Genomic DNA, 23573 nt, shown 5'->3' with positions numbered 1-23573 from the left:
TCTGTGACTTGGATGATGAACTATTCGGCCTGAATGTTTCTCTCCCACCAAGCCATTAATCACATCTGTAACCCTGGCCAAGAAAATAGGGTCCCATGACAAGTAGGCAAGAAGAAGAAATGCATTTTTTTATGAAGATATTAACCCAATTGTGGAGACAATTAATTTAGTTAATAAAGTATCTCTAAGAAATCTTTCTTGATACCACTGACTAAAATACTAGTAATATTCTTTGAACTTGAGAAAAACTTCGGTTGCAGTCTACTGTAAGAAAATGCAATGCATAGAAATCAAAATTTTAAAGGTTTTTGAAATGCCTTTACTTTTCAGTGATTCTTTGGATTGTATTCATTATGTGCTTGTGTGTGTGTGTATGTGTGTGTGTGTGTGTGTGTGTGTGTGTGTGTGTGTAACATGTTCCATGATTCAGCTGAGAAATTTTAATTAACACAAAATCTTTGGCACATGTCACTCCTTAAAAAGCAGCATTGCATATAATGACACTTAATTTCCTAAAACTGTACACCAAAATCATGTTCTAACATTAAAATATTTAAAATCCAGGGTAATATATCTATACATTAAGTTGAAGCAATATATATACACACATATATATATATATATGTGTATATTGTACCCATTGGCCAATGCACAGGTGGAACTGCACTGCCTAATAGAAATTCTTCTTACTATCACAACTTGTCTCATTTCAACTTACAATCTTTAAAAGATTATTTAATCTGCCCTTGGGAAAAAGAGTTCATTCATTATCATTTTAGGTTCGCTCAAGGGCCTGGAAACAGGGGGCTGTCCTAGATGACCTTTAAAGATCCCTCTAGTCCTACGACTCTGAAATAAATTAAAGTTTTACGACCACATTATGCATAAGCATCAGTGGATCTGGAAGACAATGAGGTTGAAGTCTATGCTCAGACTCTCCCCCCTAGTATTTATGCTTCCTATTCATTTCATGCATAACTAATTTCATACAGCAATTGGTAATCGCATCTTGGTAATGACACCAGAGGCATCACAAAACAATTGTAATCATGGCTGCAATTCATTGTAACTACAGTTAAATGCCAGCACCACAGCGGAAGTACCTCCCTGAACCACCCAAGTAAAGGGTGAGAATGCAATACAGCTTTGAAATGGTCACCTTCACTAACTAGCTCTGAGTTCCAAATAGTCTGTGTTCCTGCTTATTTTTTCCAATTTTCAAGGACATAATGATTTATTGAGATGGTGAAGCCTGGGAGTTTGCTTTCTTTTCCAAAAACAAAGAGACATTCTCTTATTTATACTACCCCACCAATACTGCCATGTCTGTTCAATTTCTCATTGTTTCACAGATCTGTTGGTGCTTATGCATAATGTGGTCATAAATAAGAGGTATATATTTCTTCCATCACACATTCCACTGAATTAAGAAATACAAATTTTAAGGATAACAAGTGATTATCACAAACATGTTAAAACAAGAAATTTTGTTCTTCCTTCATCCTAGAATTTAAAACGAGCACCTATTTACTACTGGTATCTTGTAAGTTTATTTGGAATGTGCTAATAATCCTCTAACAACAAATAGAATACATTTTAAGGCACTTTTAATTCTCACAAAACATGGTGAGTTCTAGTATTTTATATTTACAAAAGTTCTAGTAAATAAATGAAATTGTTATTTAAAACTCATAAATGAGGGGCCAGGATTCCAGAATCTAAATAATATTTCCATTACCATCTAAATTTTCCCCATTGCTAAAATGCTATGGCAATTCAGAAGCCTGCATCAGTCAGCAGGACCTGGAGTGGACATACTAAGACAGGTACACTGAGTTGAGTCCCAGTGTCATCTGGCTGATGGGAGCAGCTGTGACTACCAACTCTATTGTCCCCAAGCTACTCTGAGAACATATTTTAAGAGTACATAGTAGTTAATGTTTGTAATTGCATCTCCACTTAATTAATTGATAATAAGGACACTGGCTTTTGTTAAACCAGAATTTCAGTGCTTTGAATAACTTCAAAGAACAAGAATGTATTGTACTCACCTTCAAACAGATGGGATTTCTTAGGCAAGTAAGGGCTAGCTGTCCCAGTCAGCCAGTTGCTAGTAACCATACAATGATAGACTTGTTGACTCACCTGCCATTAATAATGATCATTTTAAAATATTGATCATTTTAAAATCATACCTTTGCATTTGATGTAACAGGCACATTTCACGTAATTCAGAAATTAACCTGTAAGTGAACTAGGTCAAGTTAAATCTCTCCAATCATTAAATTATATATTTTATTCTTAAGTTAGAGCCATTCTTATTAGTGAACTCTAATGATGTTTGGTCAAAAGCTTATATTTTAGTATTTTTCCTCCAGACCTATATCAAATACGTATTTTTGAAATATCAGAAATGCATAATCTTCATTAACTTCAAGTGTTTCAAGTGTGGTAGTTTCTATTAAGTATTGGTGACATCATATATGAATAAGAAATATGTGTATTGGCATGCTCGAAAAAATATTCCTAGTGCCCCTGATAGATACTAAGGAGCCAGGTTAAGTCAATAACTACCCACCAGTGACCCATCCCAGAGTAGCCTTTACATAGGTTGTCACAGGGAACCACACCTCCTGGGTCAACAGAACAGGCTCCAAAGGAGTAAATTAAATTAAGCTTTTAGAGAGAAATAAGGTGGAAAGTTCACACACAACTCATTCAAACAAGTGGAGAACTAAAACTGAGAGGAAAGAACATTTTGACTTTTGAATTACCAAAAGTTTACACTAACTACACATATTACGCCATGACTTCGTACAGAAGAATTAAGGGGCTCTGAAGCCCCTGGGAAAAGAGGCTTTGGGAACTCTGTGTTCAAGGTATTGATCCATGACACATGTTCCATTCACCATAAAAGTAGTAAAATTAGCAATAAATGAATGGTTGGAAAAAGAGTAAATGAAAGGATATTAAAAGAGGGTAACGTAAATTAATGTGACTTTACAGATGCTTAGTTAATAACAATTATTCTCTAGTTTAATTCCATCATTTTGTTTGATATAAAATTCATTTGATCTTTTGTTTAATTTTAATAAAATCACTATGTGCATGTATTGAAGGGGTTACTCTCATACTTAAAAAGCAATAAAATTCTCAAAGAAGGAAACTTGCTTGTTGAATGTTTCAAATAAGTATTTTTTAAATGGCATAATTTAGGATGTGTTAGTTACTTTTTCTATTACATTTAAAGTTCCTAACTGTTCTTTTAATATTGACCTAAAAATCTTATGGTTGTGAAAAATGTATAGAGGAATTAATCTACATATCACTGGATTTTGGTATAAAGCATATTTTAGCTGGAGAGGTATTATTTTAATTCTGAAATTCTCCCTTCATTTTATATGAAGCATGACGTTTCAGCAATAATCCTTGGGAAACAAGACTATTGAACAGTTTTTAAAAGTGCCAGCATAAATATTTCAGACGTTTTCTGACATTTTAATTTCAATAAAGGATAAGATGAAGCTGCCAATCTCTTAACTCAAGGGAGAATGAATTCATGCATTTAGTCTGGCTTTAAAACTAAGTTTTTATAATAGCCATAAGGTGTTCCCCACTCCATTTGCAGGTTGGGCCTCCATTATGAAGCTTATCGTACACTGTCACTCAAGCAGTGAGTGCAATATTCTGTGTAAAGTTAATCAAAACAAGTTCAAAAAGTTATTGAATTAATCCACTGATTTTGAATTACTGATAAATGTGATAAGGCATGTCTTCTCCCATGTACTCACTTTGTTGTTATAAAACTTCCTTAGAGATACTCAGGAGCAAATTCTTGGTAGAAGATGTTGTATGAAATGAATTTTGAAAGGAGTGTACTTCATCAGCATAATAGTAAACACATCTTACTACTCTCTTTCCTTTGATTTGTAAATCAGGGGTTATATAAAGCATTTATAGATGGCTCAGAAGAGTTATTTATGGTAAATAGACTCTAATGATGTTTAAGGGGCACTGCACTATCGCTGGAAGATCGATGACTAATAAAGTCTTCTATGTAATTCAAATCTTGTTCCTGATAGACTTTTCCTTCCTACCCCAATTTGTTTATTTTTGAGATTGTAGAAAGATAGCCTCTTTCACATAGAGACAGACTCCCTCTTTCTGCAGAAATGCCAATATCCTTTATTTGATTTGTTCCACCAAACAGCCCCCAATCTTCCGTGCTCAAATAGCATTATGGCCTGTCTCCATTTTTCATATTAGAAAGTAATCAACATAGAATCAATAGGAAGCCATGTTTACTCAATAATTAATTAAATTTCCTAGAGAAAATGGATGTGCGATCGTTTAGTAACCTGTGCGACAAAATGATCCTTTCTTCTTATTTTAGGCAAGGTTTTCATCACTGACTTCCAAAGGTTCAGAACCACTGCAAAAGTACCTGCAGACGGGATGCAGCCATCAGAGATGTCAGGACAAAGAGTCATTGTGTACAGAACTCTAAGCTGTAGCAGAAGATGCTTTAGCAAGCACTATAGTCTTTTAATAGAAGATAATGTCATAAAATTGCTGAGGTACACTCCCTGCTTCATGTAAGTAGAGAACCTCCTTTCTCTCTGTCTTTGCGGTTCCACATGAAGGAATTTCCATTAGAAAAATACTGTCCCCTGGTGCTGCCTTAGTCTCCAGGGAAAGGATTTCTTTTCCCATTAATGTGTTTGGGGAAAGGAGATGATTATACCATAACTCACCACTTTTCCTCTTCTATATTCAAGTCTGCATCTTACCAGAAGCTCTGTGTCTCTCCACAGGACAGGTCCACTTTTATTCATCTTTCTTTGCCAGGGACTGGCTGGATGAGTCTGGCCAATTCTGAAGTGAAGAGTCACAAGCACAGTGGGGCCACAGCATTCAACTCACACGTTTGAGTCGCAAATGTGATACATTTTTTTCTGTCTGACATTTTTGCATATCTCTAAATTAGTTTTGCACACTGATGGGAGTGGGTTATTATTTATTGACCCACTAAAATCCCACGGAGCACCTTCTTGGAGTTCTGCCTTGCCAATCAGTTTCCATTGTCCACTGGGCTAACACTGCTCACCTTCAAATTTCCAAATGTATTTAACCAAGAAAACCCAAGCATTTTTGTGTATACTTATGAGTAAAAAACTATCTTTGTGTGTATATGTATGTGTAATCATTTATAAAACTTCATGGTATCTATGGAAACAAATGGTAGTAGAATACATTGAAGACCGTGCTGGAGAGGGAAAGAAATTGTTGGTGTCCCCAACAATCAGTTCCTGAAGATATGACCTCAGATATTTTTTACTTAGTCTGAACCTCCTTTTTCTTTTATTTAAAACGGGGATCATAGCACCAACATTGGCAGCTGGTGGTAAAGAGTAAATGAGCTAGTATATGAAAAGTCTCCAGTGTATTTTAGTATCTTCAATCAATGTTTATCATCAGGTGGCCTCATGTGTACGCCAGAATACCACAAAACACATAGCCTCTTCTCACAAAAAGTGTGTGACTCTTCTAAATTTTATGTCAAATAGCCTAGGAAATTATCACAGTTACTGCTGACCTGTTAACCTCTTCCTTCAAGTTTCATTCTAAATGTCAAAGTCCTCAAGGGGCCTTTCATGATAAAAGTTATCTCTCTCCTATTATGTTTTCTTCTCTCCTCCTGTGCATCACCACATTGATTGCATATTTTAATGTCACATGCATTTTAACAATGCTTTGTTTAAAGTTTATTACTAATGAGAAAGCTATAATCTTAAAGAAACAATCTCAATCTATTTAACACTGTTTATTAAGGGTCTCTCACAGAATAGCATCAACTATTTGTTAAATTGATAAATGAAAAGAAAAAAGTATCCGTGCAGTGCACATATGTGTTAGGTAAGGGCAAGGTCAGACAATGCTTCTTGTGCTTTCTTCATTGAAAACATGAAAGTGTGATTCTAAGGCTATGCTCTTGTAAGAAACAGAATGGAAACTGATGGAAAGAATGGTAGCTCCCTCCATAAACTTTGTTCTTTTAATATGCTCAATCAATATGCTCCAAAAGAGAATTCAAAAGGTTGCCCTGAAATGATGCCTTCAAGTAAGAGTCTTAAGGGCCATATGTGTCCACTCTTAGAACCTTGTCATGCCTTGGGGTTGATCAGGAGACTGTGGGCTGCTATATTTGCTCTCAAGGAAAATGATTGATATTTATATTCAACTTGGATCTCCTGAACATTATTTTCTTTCTCAGAAAGAGTACATCTGGCCCCGAGAATTTCCCCGGGAGCATCTTTGTGGTAAACCTGCCCCGTAGCCCTCAAGGGAGGACCATTCATTGTGCTATGTGTGATTAGCCTGGGTCGAAGAACTCTCTCTCTAATGACATGATTCATATGTACACAGCTCTCCCTTTGCTCCTCCAAAGGCTCCAACAAATAAGCAGCCATGAAATTTAAAAGGCACTTACTTAAAATAGAGATTGTTTGCAAAGTATATTAGCTAAAATCCAGCCAAGCTAAACTCAAATATACTAGAAGCCATAAAAGTAATACAATGCTTTATTGTATCTTCAGGCGGGCAGCGTCCTGCCTTAGAAAGCCACCCCAAATGACCAATCTTTCAGCCTTTCTCTTTAATAAGTAATAATAAGGAATGTTCAGGAAAAGAATATGTATCAAATACTTTCCTGTGGATGTTTTAAAGGGACTGAGAAATGTGCTCTGATTTATTGAGACGCTGTCTGCTTTAGTGCATCAAGGGACAATTAGCATTGTAGATCACTCTTTCCTTGCAGGGCATAAAAGCTTTAACTCCTTGGACAGCTCAGAAAGGGGCTGGTCTCTACCAGATCTTTATCAAGATGACATACATATTTAAATGGAGACAGCCTGGTTTAATGGAAAGAACATAGACCTGAGACTCAGTCTGAGCTGGCATAATTTCTGGTACAGCCATTTATTCGATGTTGCCCTGGGAGATTTACTTATACCACTCTAAACCTCAGTTTCCAATCTGTAAGTTAGATAAAGACATTTAATTTGAAAGACTGCTTCCCAATTATAAATAAATTAAAACATGATACTATGCCTGTATCATAGGGCATGCTCAATCAAATTTATCTATTATCAATATTATTATCATCACAGATATAATGTTCATTAGGACAAAGTGGCACCTGAAGAAACACACAGGGGCCGGGAGAAGTAATGTACCATCTTTGCCCCATTCCATTTATTAAATTTCAAATTTCAACATTGAATTAGTGTCTGCCCCTCTAACTACACAAAATATGACTATCACTCAAGTCGGCTATACCTTCTTAGCCCACAAGGTGAAAGTCATCTCCATTCATTATGTTACATGGAGCTACTCTCTGCTTCATTTGTCAGTATATTTGTTTCTATAAAATCTTCAAGTTACTTTTTTGCCTCCTCCCTTCCCCTAACTGCAAATATTGTGTTTCCTTAGATTCCTACCTGTTTCTAGCCTGTTCCTTTTCTGATTCTAAAGATTTTTCAAATCATCTAAGTACCTTCATGGTTTCTAAAAACAAATGTCTGCTGCTGGTATTTAATTCTCTGTTTCTAGCCAGATTAGGATTCTCAGTTTCAAACTTTCACATTGCAACACCTGCCAGACTTCAGCTAACTGGCCACTAATATCCTGAGTGCAATGTGTCCAGGGCTACTACCCTCATTACTTTTATCCCTGAAATTATACTTTCTTCTCTGGTTTGCATCTGTCTTGGGATCCATATAGTAACTTAAGTGATGGCGAGGAAACCTTTGACCACTCTTCCTCCCTTCTTTACTCGTCTTCCCAACATCCCTCAACAGTCAAAGCCTAGATCTCATTTCTATATTTTTATCAAAGAGGTTGTCACTTCCCTGTATATATTCCCGAGTCTGCCATAGATCAGACTGTCATCCTTTATTTTCTCAACAACTACAGTCATGTTCTAGTAGGTCTTTCCTTCCAAATGTTTCCTACTTAACTGCCATAATGATCTGCTTAAAAGTAACCCTGATTATGTCACTCATCGCTCAAAACCCTTCTTTGGCAATCCACTAACTTCCAAATCAGAACAACTTGTCTCCTTCACATAACAGTCTCACTGTCTTCTGCCAACATACCCAGACTCATCTCTCAAATTTGGGGCTTTACAGGAAAAACTACTGATCTTCATGCATTATCCAGAGTGAAAAATATACAGAACCTATGAATCAGAAATTTTACTTCTAGTAAATACACCCCATAGAAATGTGTTTACTAAAAAATATAAGCAACAATGCTTGTAACAGCATGAATTCACAATATCTCCTTTGATTTAATCATGCATCCATAGATAGTATGATGTATAAAAAATAGTGGCCTATTCACTCAATAAGTTACAGTACAGTTACGTGAATTAATGAACTACCACTGCCTGCAGTATTAGGAGTGGATTTAACAGACCTAATAATGAGCAAAAGAGGTTAAGACCCCAAAAAGCATATTGTAGATAATTTCAATTACATAGAGTTTAAACATGGGCAAACTAAATTATTATGTTAGAACTTTGAATAGTGTTTTTAGATCGCATCTTTCTTTTCCACTAGAAGTTCAGTAAGTCAGGGGATTTTTGTTGTTGTTGTTGCTGTTGTTTATTTATTACTCTAGTTCTAGAGCCTGGGAGAAGGTGTGGCATGCTAGGGGCCACTAAACATTTCTGGTATGAATGTAAGAAGAAATAATGAGCTCTAAGTTCTCAAGCATTATTGAACTCAGTTCACAATGTGCCAAGTTTCTTTACTCAGAATAGAAACTAGAAGATGCAGTCAGGATAGGGAGAGTAAGGAGGAGATGCAGACAAAAAACACTCATCTGGAAAGGGCAGAGGTTGATTTCCCATGAGAAGGAAGCACGTGTGCTTCTATTTAGGTTTGTTATTGTTGTTAAATTTATCACAATAAAAAATGCTATGGACTGGACAACATCCCCCACTGTGGCACTAGGCATTGAAAAACCATAATCTGGAATGTTTCTGAATATGAAAGGGAGGGCAAAATAGGGTCATGAATTAGTGCTAGTGACAAACTATCACTGACACAGTGGTGGGGTGAGAGGCCCTAGCGGAATAAGTGAAGTGTCAATAGATAGCTTTCTGGTGGACATCTATACATAAATATAGAAACACAGAAACAATATATATATATATATAATTTAAAATAGTGTAAACATTTAATATATTCATTTATAAGATATTTACTATTTATTTAAATTGTATACATAAATGTGAAATAATTTTAAACCAAACTCATGAATACTATTGTTTTATGAGGAAATATTTTATTACTCTGCCTCAATCTTTTTTTTTTTTTTGAGAAATAAGATGGTGTATATTGAAGGTGTACCATGTAATCATCTGTTATATGTATATATTGGGTAGTGATTATCCCAATTAAATTAGTTAACACATGCATCATCACCCAACCAGGACTTAGGTCTCTAAAGGTAGGCCTCTCATAACTGAAAGTTTAGACCTTTAGACCTTCCTCTTTCCCCTGAACACTGTTCTACTCCCAGTTTCTATGAGTTTGGCTTTTCTAGAATCCACAGTATATGAGGTCATAGAGTGTTTGTCTTCATGTGCCAGTATGATTTCACTTGGTTTGATGTCCTCCGGGGGCACTGTGTTGACACAAATGGCAGGATTCCCCTATTATTTAAGGCTAAATAATGTTTCATTGTGCATATGCGTGACGGGAGTGCCAAGTACCCTATGGCTCTAGACTCCAGGTCCTGCAGTCATTCTTTTGGACCACAGGTGCTGTATTTTGTTCTTTCTAGTGTATGCAGTGGTTGTCAACATTGGCTTCTGCGTGTAAATACCTGGAATAATTAAAAATGATTCTGATGTTGTTTACATCCCATGATAAGGGTCTTCTATTTCATTGGTCTGGGCACAACCTAACAACCTGAACTGTAAGATGTCTTAAAGTATCAGGGCTGGGCACAACGTCACATGCCTGTAATCCCAGCAGCTTGAGAGGCTGAGTCAGGAGGATCTTAATTTCAAAGCCAGCCTCAGCAGTTTAGCAAGATGCTAAGTGACATCTTGAGATCCGGTCTCTAAATAAAATACAAAATAGGATTGGAAGTGTGGCTCATTGGTTGATTGTCCCTGAGTTCAACCCCCCCGTAACCCCCCCTCCCCAAAAATAAAGTATCAGGATGATTTAATGAAGATTTGGGACAGCTCTCTACATATTTTTTTCATTTGTGAATGTACAAGTATTTAGAATTAGATGCCATATTTTCCTTTTCACAGCCTTTCTCTCACACTTTCAACCCAGAGGATTATTCAATAGCAGTGTAATAGATGGACCAGGCCACAGCAGGGTAAGCACTGGTGAATATGACAGGCTAGGCACTCTGTACTAACCACTACAGTTCTGCCTGGGAGATTCCATGGCACAAAATGATGCTGCCATCTAACTGCTACATCTCAGATGGAATCAGCCCTTCAAATGACAGAAAGTTGCCTGTAGTCATGAAGACAGCTAGTTCTGAAGTGAAATTACAGTGTGTCCAGCTATTATTAAGAATGACAAGAAATCCTTTCCCCAGAATTTTTTAGGCACCTGACCCCCAGAAGCTATATGATCTCTTATAACTCCACCCTCTCAATTCCTTCTTTCCTTCTGCTGCCAGAAACTTCCATTTATTTTCCAGTTTTCTTTTCAGAACTAACTTGTTAGGGTCTGAAGTGCTCATGTGGAGTAACATTTCTATGCATGGACTATGTTAAATTGGTTGACCATGTGAAAAACCACATGTGATTTTGGCTCTTACTATTCATTTTCCTTAAAAGAGTGGTGGGAAGATAATCACCAATGGCAAACTCCTCTAATTATATACAACCACTTAGGAGTAAATTTGTGTCTGTAGGCAGCATTTAATGAAAACAAAGTTAATAGCACAGTACATCAAATTCAGATACATACATACTCCTGCTACTACTGCTAATAATTATAATAGCTAAACGTTCATTGAACTTCTTGCAGTCAGGCACTATTTTAAATGCTTGTAAGAATTAAGTCATTTCATCCTCAGGGGAAACATGAAATAAGTACTATTATATTTTCTATTTGAAAAGAAAAGGAAACTGAAGCATAGCGAATTGATACAAATGTATTGACTTTCTTTGTATTAAACCAATGAATGTGGACATTGGTGTCCTTTCAAATGTAGATGCATACTCAAAATGAGCAGCAGATCCTTCAGAGCCTTCCACTGCACATCTTATTCTTGCTTGTTTTATAAAGAATGGGCTCGTTTTCCAGTGAATATTGTCAGGAGTCAGGTAGTTCACGAGTTTCAATTCCACAAAATTTTTCAGAGGAGAATGCTTTTTGTATGTTTTATATAAAAGTAAGGATGTCAAAATCTAATCCATGGTATCAGAGTGTTGCCAGAACGTTGTTCAGACTGAAATGAAAAACACAGTCTCCCACGGGGGCCCCTTCCATAATGAAATCATTGAGATAGGAAGGGCCCCAGGAGGAGGACTTTTAAAGTTCTAGCTATTGGCAAATAAGAAACCAATTGAGATTTGTTTTTAAAAGAAGATGGTGTAATATTCCTATAGTTTGATATTAGGAGGGAAGCCAAAACCTAAATTGGGGACCATCTGGAGGAGAAACATAATGAAGAAAGCCAACACAAATATAATTACAACAACTGGTTTAGAAATAACAACTGCATTTATAAAAAACAGCCAACGTAGGTATGTCAGGAACAAAATCTGAGTTAAATTTTCATTTCAGCTGGACTGTGGGAATAGGATTTGAAAATGCTCTTATATTGACACTCAGTCCTATAAGCAGGAGACAGCAGAAGAATGTCATGAGGTATCAGATGAAAATGATACCAGATTTGAAACTATGAATATTTTTCATAAAAAGTAAATAACTGAGGGTCATCTACTGTACCTGAGAATAAGTGGTTTATTCTACCTGGGAATTCAGACATGAGGCAAATATACCCTTTCCTCAAAAACTTTAATCTGAATGTGTAAACACACACACACACACACACACACACACACACACACATACACACACATATACACACACACATCCTCACAAATAGAAGAAGAAAGTGTAATAAAGTAAAATAAAAATAAATGTGTGGTTTATTTAAGAATAAAATGATAAATATAGACTTATATGCAGTCATTAAAAGATAATCTATATTAAAAATGTTAGTCAACTTCTCCATTTCCTAAAGTACTAAAACAGGAGTCTGTTGCATTGAAAATTATAAGGAAAACTTTTTATTTATATACACAGATTTTCTTTCATTCAAAATGTGTACCAGATGTCATGGTAAAGAAGAACACTGAAAAAAATACAAAAACACAATGTATTTTTCCCCTCATTCCATCACAGAATTGGGAAGAGAGAAAACTTACAAATGATACACTGTGTAGAGAACAAAAGTAAAAGAGTTTTGTTGAAAGCAAGAAAAGTTGATTATAAAAAGCCTCCAAGAGCAGATTAACTTAAGCTGAAGGACAGCTAAATATTTCTTAAGAGGAGAACAGGATGGGGCAAAATCATATGAACAAAAGCTTGATGTCTAAGAGGAAAGACTGGATCTCTGGGAACTTCCTGTGAGAGTAGTAAGGAGGGTGACAGATGATTCAGGCATAGTAAGGAAGCACCAAGCCAAAATAAAAACTAAAAATAGAGTTATCCTGAGATTGCTGGAAAATCAGGAATCTATTTTTTTTTTTTTTTGCAAAGAACTGACTTGCTCTGATCTAGATTTCCAGCACTGATCTAGCTTTCCATAATAAGCTACATCTCAAATTTGATCAAACAGTAAATTGATAATCTGATCAGTAGGAACTTGGTTCCAAAGCAAGAGTCTATAACATGTTATATAAAATGAATGTGGCTCTGACTACTTCACCCGTTATGGTCTTTTGAATACAGATAGCTCAAATGATCACTCAAAACTGATCATGTTTTTTTTTACATGCTGGGACATGTTGGGATGTTTCTCGGAGCCATCCTTTCTAGATTTATGTTGTATCCCCTTCAGCTATACAGTGTGAGCATTTCATGTCTCCTTAGCACACTACTGGAATTGTGCATATGTTCCTACTTCTTTTTTGTGCTGTAGAACCTCAGCTGGTCCCTCAGTGGCCATCTCTGGTTCACCCGCCTCTCTCTCTTTATCTGTTCTGTCCTAATAGACTGGTCTGAATTTTCCTCCAGACTTGCACTTGTTTAACATGACACATCTTTCAATCTTTAAGTTCCTTAGGTGAAAACACCCTCAAAGAAGAATCATCTGACCTCCCTACATGAGAACATCTTCACTATGTCCTTTCAAAGCCTGAAGAATCTCTACTCTATGGCCCTTTGCCATTGGAAGGTTGCAGTTGTGTTTAGGTGGCTTTTGACTGATGACTCTCTGAACCTCTACAGTGTGAAGATGGGGAGGAACATGGCCAGCCAGAGACTCCTAAATCCTGAATGACACTGACTTCAGAGACTGCAAAACATTGTCGCTCATCAAGTCTGGTGTGCAAAGGGATATTCTCCCAGGAGACCAACCAGGAAGAACTCTTGGAACTGCATTATGGCCTGGCTTGTAATAGCACACACAAGTTTTTTTGGCCAAGAACTGGTCTCCTTATTTTTCTGTTTGGTTATTTGTCCTTTACCATAGAGAAATTTTGAAAATATATGAGTTGTAACCCATTTTTCATTTATAGTGTTCGCTTTCTGTATAGTCAGTTTTTCTCCAACCCAGAATCTATAACCATATATATATATTTTCTCTAGCGATTTTATGATATTATTGCTTATTTTCAACATTATGGTCATAATCACTTTGGAGTTATGATTTTGATTATGATTCATTTGGCATACAGTACAAAGTATTGGATAAATTTATATTTTTCTTTCACAAGGGTATTTTCTGAAGTTATTCAAACTCCTAACCTTGGACGAGGCATATGGGTGGTTATAATACCTCCTGTATATATTGTACAACTTTTTATGGATCTGTAGTTATCTAAGATTAAAAAATATTTTGTTATACAGGTTATTAGTTGATTGCCTCAATGGTAAGCTATGTTAGTGTCTTAACTACCTCACAATATGGGTACACACTAATGACTTGAATTTAATGAGAATTTCATTACCTCTTCCAAGACTATTGGAAGTCTAATTATTGGCCTTCTGAAGCACAAATCAGACCTCTATTGATTTCTGCATGTATTCAAAACTTGTGGAATATGGTGTCCCTTGCCCTGTCCCATATGTGGCATCTTCTCCCTTTCCTTAAAATATTTCTCTCCACACATTTCAATTTGAACCCCACCAAGATTCTTTTGTAGTGTGTGTGGTCATTCAGGCCTCCTGAGCATGGAAATAATCCCAAGCTAATCAGAAATTCTGAATCGTGCTAATCTTTACCCTTGACTCTAAAATTTGAGTATTATCACAAAAATTACTTAACAGCTCCTTTTAAAATTTGTATTGTGGAAAGAATATTCACTCAGAGTTGCAAAGTTGCAAAGTCCTGGGCCTACTCATTAGCTTAGTTCCTTAGGTCCCTATGAAACCCAAATTCTTTTCCATGAATGGAAATAAGTACCTCTTTGAGTGGCCATAGGAATAAGAAGAGCTAATAGATATGTATGGTATATGATATGGCAGATAGTCAATAAATACTATTTCCTCATCCCTTACCTCCCAGGCAGCTTCCTCTTAATAAATTCTTGCAGATAAGCTCATTTAAATTGTGGAGGAGGAGAAATAGTAGTGATTCTTAAGAACCAAAATCAACTTGCAGGTAATTTTCTACATAATATAAAAAAGTCAAGGCTAGAACTCAGGATTCTATACCCAACTGAAGACTAGATTGCTACGTTTCCTAAATAGTTAAGACCACCAGTGAATTTTCTACAGTATTTATTATTGAGTTTCAAAATGCAGCTATCAAATTACAGCTGTGAGGTGCCTTGCCCAACAGTGTTCTAATATTGGCATCACCAGTGTTTTTGATGGAATAGATAAGGACTGTTGGACTTCCATCAGCATTAAAGTAAAAGCTCTGACATTCTTGGCAAAAGAACCAGTATGGGTCTCCTAGGTGACTAGGAGTGATGGAAAGTTAGAGTTGGATTCCCACTAATGATTAGAATGATTGGAATGGGGACAGAACTTAGACCTCTGATGCGGGGAGTGCTCAGCTCAGTGCAGGTGTTTTATAACATACATTCTGATTATTCAAACTATTTCTCCCTCTGTGACATGAGCTCAGACATCAGATCCAGAGTATTCCCTTAAACTGCATGAGGTCCCCAATGGGTAACAGTGTCTGTAATCAGACCCTGCTAAAATCCAGAAGGGATGCTTCTATTTCAACACAGCAAGACCTCTATGAGAATGTTTAATTTTTCTGACACAATAATGGCTTTGCTAAAATATCAGCAACTTTTCTTAATATGGTTTGGTCTATTTGAATCAAGTAAGCTACCTGATATGATGGAAAAGTTTGTTTTATGAACTAATGTTGGCAAAATGTTATGGTTATAATTTCTATCTATTTTTAACTTGTCTTGAGAATATGTTTGTGAATACATTTCTTGGTAAATAATGGATAGAGGTAATTAATATTTTTCTAAAGACTAAAAATGATTGATGAATAAAGTTTGCAGCATTCTTGATGTTCTTAATCTATTTCATGAAATTATTAACCTTTCTTTACTTATTTTATTTAGGTAAAAGTACCTTTGGTATTAAGCAAGTGTGAAAATTGTTCTAAGATTTAAAACTTAAAACTTTAATGTTGAACTCATTACAGCAATATAGAAGCAAGTTTTAGAAACTTGAAAGAATCAAATGAGCTATATTCCTGCACCAAAAAAAAATCCTATGTGAGAATTTGTCACTCATAACTGTGGTCAATTTATTCCCAGTTAGAGTCTGGCCCTTTAAATCTATAGGATGAATTTGATTTTGTCAGTACAATAAGATTGTTTTATCAACCAATACTAATCTATACTTCTAAGAAACAATTTTTTTATTCAGAAATATGATCTGTTTAAAGGCTGAAATATATGTATATGTATGTGTGTATATATGTGCATATGTATGTGTACATATGATTATGCATGTATATGTATTTATATGTATGCATATTTTTATATGTACCTGAATATATGTAGGTATGTGTGTATATATACATATGTATATATACATTAATATGTATATGTATGTGTCTATGTATATTTGTATATGTGCATATGTCTGCATCTATGCATGTGTCTCTGTGTATGTGTACATATATGTATATGCATGTGCATATTATGTATGCAAGCATGCATGCATGTGTATAAATATGCATTTATGCATGTAAATATTTGTGTGAATATGTATGTGTATATCTATGTGGACGCATATTTATGTGTGTATATACATGCATTTATATATGTATGTGTGCATATGGATGTTTATGTGTGTGCATATTATGCATGTTTGTATAAGCATATTTGTTTGTGTATGTATGTATATATGTATATGTATGTGTATAAATATATGTGTTCGTGTATGTATATATGTACGTATTCACATGTATATGTGTATATATTGTTGTGCATGTATGTATATGCATTTGTGTGTATGTATATATATTTTACATAAATATATAATACAAAAATATGTGTGTGTGTCTCATCCTCACAAAACACTCAAAATCTTACTTAGATCATCACCTCTTGCTGAGTATGGAATGGTGACATCCGTAGTTGGTCAGGCTAGGATGACTACAAGTGTCCAGATGTAGGCAGGATGTTGCTCCTTAGAGTCACTAGACATAGCAACTTTTCATAGGCCAGTGCTTTGCTGGAACCTGCCACAAATCACTTCTTACTTCCTTTCTTACTTCCATGACTGTGTGATTCCATTTCTGATTAGAATAATCTTTCTTTGAATATCTTAACAATTTAATTGACTCTATGGCTTTAATATGTCCTGCCAGAGTTCATTTATTGGAAATCCTATATTCGCCGTTAATGGTATTTAGAGGCAGAGCCTTTAGATGGTATTAGAATTAGATGATTAATGTGGAAGAAGACCATATGATAACTCTGCTAGCTTTATAAGAAGAGGAGGAGTGACCCTGGAACCAGTGTGCTTTCTTTACCTCACAATGTGATGGCCTCTACCATGTCACAATGCCAGAAAAAGGCCCTCATCAGATGCCAAGGAGACCCCAGCATCATGCTCTTGGATTCTCCATTCTCTAGTATCATGAGCCAAATAATTCTCTATTCTTTGTTAATCAGCTGATCTCAAGTGTTTTATTGGCAAGAGAAAACAGACTAAGACTTAGAATTGGTGCTTAGAATGGAGTTGTGGCTATACAGATACCTGAAAATATAGAAGTAGTTTTGTGACTGGGTAATCTTGATCGCAGCCACCATTTTGTCTATCAGGTGACCCTGGCACACATTCCAAGCACTGCAGGACAAACAAAGTCAATGAGACAGACAAGCAAGTATGTTGGTATTAATCACCCATGACTGCTTCTTAACTGATGTTGAACAGTCAATAGTTATTGTTAAAGGCCAGTTACATTGCAGTTGGCCACAGCCCATCTTTATCTAGCTTATCATATAAACTCCTTCCTTTTGCTATGGAATGCAGGAACACATCTGTCTTGTTGCTGCCTAAGAAATCCTTCTTTTCAAAGTTCTAAATAAATTACACTTTGTGTGATGCTGGATAAGCCCACCTTTTTTCTTTGGGCTCAGAACACCTTCCATATTTGGCAGCCAGTTCTCACATACTGGGACAGGGTTTTTCCAAAACAACTATGTTTCTAAGTAACACTTAGTGTGTCTTATGGCCAATTCTTGAAAACAGATTCTAAATGGAAATAATCTATACCTTTCCAAATTTTTCCTTTGCCTTCTACCTGAATAGAAACTAGTCAAAGGCCCTATAGGAAGTTAGAACCACATGGCAGTAGAAACCTAGTACCTTAAATCACCATGTGAGTGGTCAATTGCTGTATTCCCATTCGGAGCTCTTGTGTGAATAAAAACAAATAAATTCTATATTCTCTATTTTGTTTACACAGCAACATGTTACTTCAAATAATCATTCATATATGGTAGACTCTCTGAATCTAGAAAGTTGGCATTAAAAGAAATGTGATAAGTTATTTAATCTATTACCCCCCTAAGCATTACCCAAGACATTTATTCCTTAAAGATGGATTTGGGGTTTTGGAAGGAGAGACCATAACTAAAAAATATATGTTTCCTTTTTAAAATTTTTTATTTGTTTTAAATAGATATACATGACAGTAGATGAATTTATATACTTTGATATATTATACATAGATGGGGTATAATTTCTCATTTTTCTGAGTATACATGTTGCAGAATCATATGGGTCATGTAATCACATATATATATACATATAGGAATAATGTCTGTTTCATTCTACTATCTTTCCTATTCCTACTTCTCCTCCCCTCCACTCCCATCACTTCCCTCCAATCTAAGATAATGCTAGTCTTCCCCAGTTCGCCCCACTTTATTGTGAATTAGCATCTGCATATTAGAGAAAACATTTTGGTTTCATGGGATTGTTTTATTTCACTTAGCATGATATTCTCCAACTCCAGCCATTTACTGGCAAGTGCCATAATTTTACTCTTATTTAAAGCTGAGTAATATTCCATAGAGTATATATAACAAATTTTCTTTATTCATTCATCTTTTGAGGGACACCTAAGTTGGCTCCATAGTCTAGTTATTGTGAATTGAGCTGCTATAAACATTGATGTGGCTGTATCACTATAGTATGCTGATTTTAAGTCCTTTGGGTAAAAACCAAGGTGTAGCATAGCTGGTTCAAATGATGGTTCCATTCCCAGTGTTCTGAGGAATCCCCATACTGCTTTCCATAGTGGTTGCATTAATTTGCATTCCCACCAGCAATGTAAGAGTGAACCTGTTTCACTACATCCTTGCCAACACTTATTGTTGCCTGTATTCTTGATGATTGCCATTCTAACAGGAGTGAAATGAAATCTTAGAGTAGTTTTGATTTGCATTTCTCTAATTGCTAGAGATGTTGAACCCTTTTTTGATATATTTGTTGATCAATTGTATTCCTTCTTCTTTGAAGTCTCTGTTCAGTTCCTTAGCCCATTTATTGATTGGGTTTTTTTTTTAGTGTTAATTTAAAAATTTTTTTAGATGTATAGATCTTTATTTTATTCATTTATTTATATGTGGTGCTGAGAATCAAACCCAGTGTTTCACACATGCTAGGCAAGTGCTCTACCACTGAGCCACAGCCTGAGCCCCAATTTTCTGTTAAATTTATGAATTCTTTATATATCCTAGAGATTAATGCTTTATTGGAGGTGCATGTGCTAAAGATTTTCTCCCGATCTGTAGACTCTCTTTTCACATTGTTTCCTTTGCTGAGAAGAAACTTTTTAATTTGAATCCATCCTATTTATTGATTCTTATTTTACTTCTTGTGCTTTAGAAGTCTTGTTAAGGAAGTCAAATCATAGGCCAACATGGTGAAGATTTGGGCCTATTTTTTTCTTCTATTAGGCACAGGGTTTCTGTTCTAGTGCCTAAGTCTTTGATCCACTTTGAGTTGGTTTTTGTGCAGGGTGAGATAGAGGTTTAGTTTCATTTTGCTACATATAGATTTCCAGCTTTGTAGCACCAATGTTGAATAGGCTATCTTTTCTCCAATGAATGTTTTTTCTACTTTTGTCTAGTACGAGATAGCCATATTTATGTGGGTTTGTCTCTGTGTCCTCTATTCTGTACCATTGGTCTACAAGTCTATTTTGGTGTCAGTACCATGCCATTTTTGTTTCTATAGCTCTGTAGTATAGTTTAAGTTCTGGTATTGTGATGCCTCTTGCTCCACTTTTTTTGCTGAAGATTTCTTTAGCTATTCTGGGTCTCTTATTTTTCCAAATAAATTTCATGTTTGCTTTTTCTCTTTCTATGAAGAATGTCATTGGGGTTTTAATAGAAATTACATTAAATCTGTATAACCCTTTTGGTAATATGGCCATTTTGTCAATATTAATTCTACCTATACAGGAGCATGGGAGATCTTTCCATCTTCTGAGGTTTTCTTCAATTTCTTCCTTTAGTGTTCTGTAGTTTTCATTGTAGAGGTGTTTCACCTCTTTTGTTAGATAGAGTCCTAAGTTGTCTTTTTGTTGTTGTTGTTGTTATTTTGAGGCTATTGTTAATGGAGTAGTTTTCCTAATTTATCTTTCAGTGGATTCATCACTGATGTATAGGAATGTGTTTGATTTATGGGTGTTAATTTTATAACCTGCTATGTTGATGAATTCATTTATTCTAAAAATTTTCTGGTGGAAATTTTTGGATCTTTTAGGTATAGGATCATGTCATCAACAAATAATGATATTTGAGTTCTTTTTTACTTATTTGTTTCCCCTTAATTTCTTTCTTTTGTCTAATTGCTAGAGTTTCAAGGATGATGTTGAATACAAGTGGTGAAAGAGGACATCCTTGTCTTGTTCCAGTTTTTAGCGGGAATGTTTTCAATTTTTCTCCATTTAGAATGATGCTGTCCTTGGATTTAGCATATTTAGCTTTTACATTGTTGAGTTATGTTCCTACTATCCCTAGTTTTTCTAATGTTGTGAACATGGAACCATGCTGTACTTTGTCAAACGCTTTTTCTGCATCTACTGAGATGATCATATGATTCTTGTTTTTAAGTCTATTAATATGATGAATCACATTTTTTAAATTTCTGTATGTTGAACCAACCCTGTATCTCGGGATGAATTTTATTTGATTGTGATGCACTATCTTTTAAATATATTTTTGTATGTGATTTGCCTGAATTTTGTTGAGAATTTTTCCATCTATGTTTATCAGTAATATTGGTCTGAAGTTTTCTTTGATTGATGTGTCTTTTTCTGGTTTTGGTATCAGAGTGATATTAGCTTTATAGAATGAGTTTTTGGAAGGGTTCCCTCCTTTTCTATTTCATGGAATACTTTGAGGAGTATTGGTGTTAATTCTTCTTTGAAAGTCTTGTAGAACTTGGTTGAGAATCCATCTGGTCCTGGACTTTTCTTGGTTGGTAGGCTTTTGTTGGCATTTTCTATTTTGATACTAGAAATTGATCTGTTTAAATCATGTATGATTCCATTTGGGTAGGTCATATGTCTCTAGAAATTTGTTGATGTCGTTGATGTTTTCTATTTTATTAGAGTATAAATTTTCAAAATAGATTCTAATTATCTTCTGTATTTCAGATGTGTCCTTTGTGATATTTCTTTTTTCATCTTTATTCCAGTAATTTGTGTTTTCTCTTCATTAGCATGGCCTGGGGTTTATCTATTTTATTTATTTTTTCAAAGAACTAACTTTTTGTTTTGTCAATTGCTTCAATTGTTTCTTTTGTTTTGATTTCATTAATTTCCTTTCTGATTTTAATTATTTCCTGTCTTCTACTGCTTTTTGTGTTGACTTGTTCTTCTTTTTCTAGAGCTTCACAATGTAGTGTTAGGCCATTTATTTATTGACTTTTTATTATTTTAATAAAAGCACTCAATGCAATAAACTTTCCTCTTAGTACTGCTTTCATAGTGTCCTAGAGATTGGTGATATGTTGTATCAGTGTCCTCATTTACCTATAAGATTTTTTAAATTTCAATCTTGATTTTTTCTACATCCATTCATCATTTAATTGTGTATTATTTACTCTCTATTTGTTACATAGCTTCTATTTTTTAAATTTTATCATTGTTTTCTAATTTCATTCTATTGTGGTATGATAGAATGCAGGTTATTATCTCTTTTTTTTGGATTTACTAAGAGCTGCTTTGTGGCATAAGATATGGTCTATTTTAGAGAAAGAGCCATGTGCTACTGAGAATAAAGTATATTTGTTCTTTGATGGATGAAATATTCTATATATGTTTGTTAGGTCTAAATTATTGATGGTATTATTTAGTTCTATAGTTTCCTTATTTAGTTTTTGTTTGGAAGATCTGTCCAGTAGTGAGAGAGATGTGTGTTAAAGTCACATAGTATTATTGTATTACTGTCTATTTGACTCTTGAAATTGAGAAGAGTTTGTTTGATGCACATATATACTCCACTGTTTCGGGTATAAATAATTGTTATGTCTTGCTTGTATATACTTCCCTTAAGAAGTATGAAATGTCCTTCTTTGTCTCTTTGATTAACTTTGGTTTGCAGTCTACTTTATCTAAATGAGAATGGAAATCCTTGCTTGTTTATGCAATCCATATGAGTGACAAGTTTTTTTTTTTCCCATCCTTTTACCTTCAGCGTGTGGATGTCTTTGCCCATGAGATGACTCTCTTGAAGACAGCACATTTTTAGGTCTTGGTTTTTAATCCAATCTGTGAGCCTTTATCTTTGGCTTGATGAGTTTAGGCCATTAAAATTCAATGTTATTATTGGGATATGATTTGTATTCCCTATCATTTGATTTATTTCTGGTTTTTGATTTGTCTAAGTTTCTCATTTGGTCGAATGTCCCTTTAGTGTAGATCTTCCCTTTGTTGGTTTTTACTTTTATTTTTTCACTTCATTCTCATGGAATATTTTGTTGAGAATGCTTTGTAGTGTGTAGGTTTTCTTGTTGTGAATTCTTTTAATTTTTTTTATCATGGGATTTTTAATATCATCTTCAATCTGAAACTTAATTTTGCAGGATATAAAATTCTTGGTTGACAGCTATTTTCTTTCAGAGCTTAAAATATATTATTCCAGGACCTCTTAGCATTGAGGGTCTGGGTTGAGAAATCAGTTCAGATCTGAATTGGTTTCCCCATGTACATAATTTTATTTTTTTTCTCTCATTTCCTTTAAGACTTTTATCTTTATACTCTGTATTAGTTATTCTCATTTTAATGTGTCCTGGTGTGTGTCTGCTGTAATTTTGTTCATTTGAGGTCCTATAAGCCTCTTGTATTTGATTTTCCATTCCATTTTTTAGGTTTGAGAAATTTCCTCCTATTATATCATTGAAAAGATGGTGCATTCCTTCGGTTTGTATCTCTGTTTCTTCATCTATTTTGATAACTCTGAAATTTGGTCTTTTCACATTATCCCATGATTCTTGGATGTTCTGTTCATGGTTTCTTATCATCTTCTCCACATGTTCAACTCTACTTTCAATATTATATATTTTGTCTTCATTGTCCGAGATTATGTCTTCCAAGTGGTCTAGTCTGTCGGTGATGCTTTCCATTGAATTTATAATTTGGTTTACTCATCCCTTCATTTTGTGGATTTCTACTTTTTTTCCCCACAACCTGTGACTCTTTATTGAAGTGGTTTTTCACTTCCTGTATTTTTTCTTTGATTTCATTCCTTATACTATCCTTTACTTCATATATCAATTTAACTATATACAATCATTACTCTTTCTTGGACATTTCTTCTACTGTGTTATGAGTGGTTTCTGTTGTTGAAGAAT

This window comes from Ictidomys tridecemlineatus, chromosome 5 (assembly GCF_052094955.1).
Source record: "Ictidomys tridecemlineatus isolate mIctTri1 chromosome 5, mIctTri1.hap1, whole genome shotgun sequence".
Taxonomy (NCBI): domain Eukaryota; kingdom Metazoa; phylum Chordata; class Mammalia; order Rodentia; family Sciuridae; genus Ictidomys; species Ictidomys tridecemlineatus.
The sequence above is the reverse complement of the archived record's forward strand: the minus strand, read 5'-3'. Positions refer to the sequence as shown.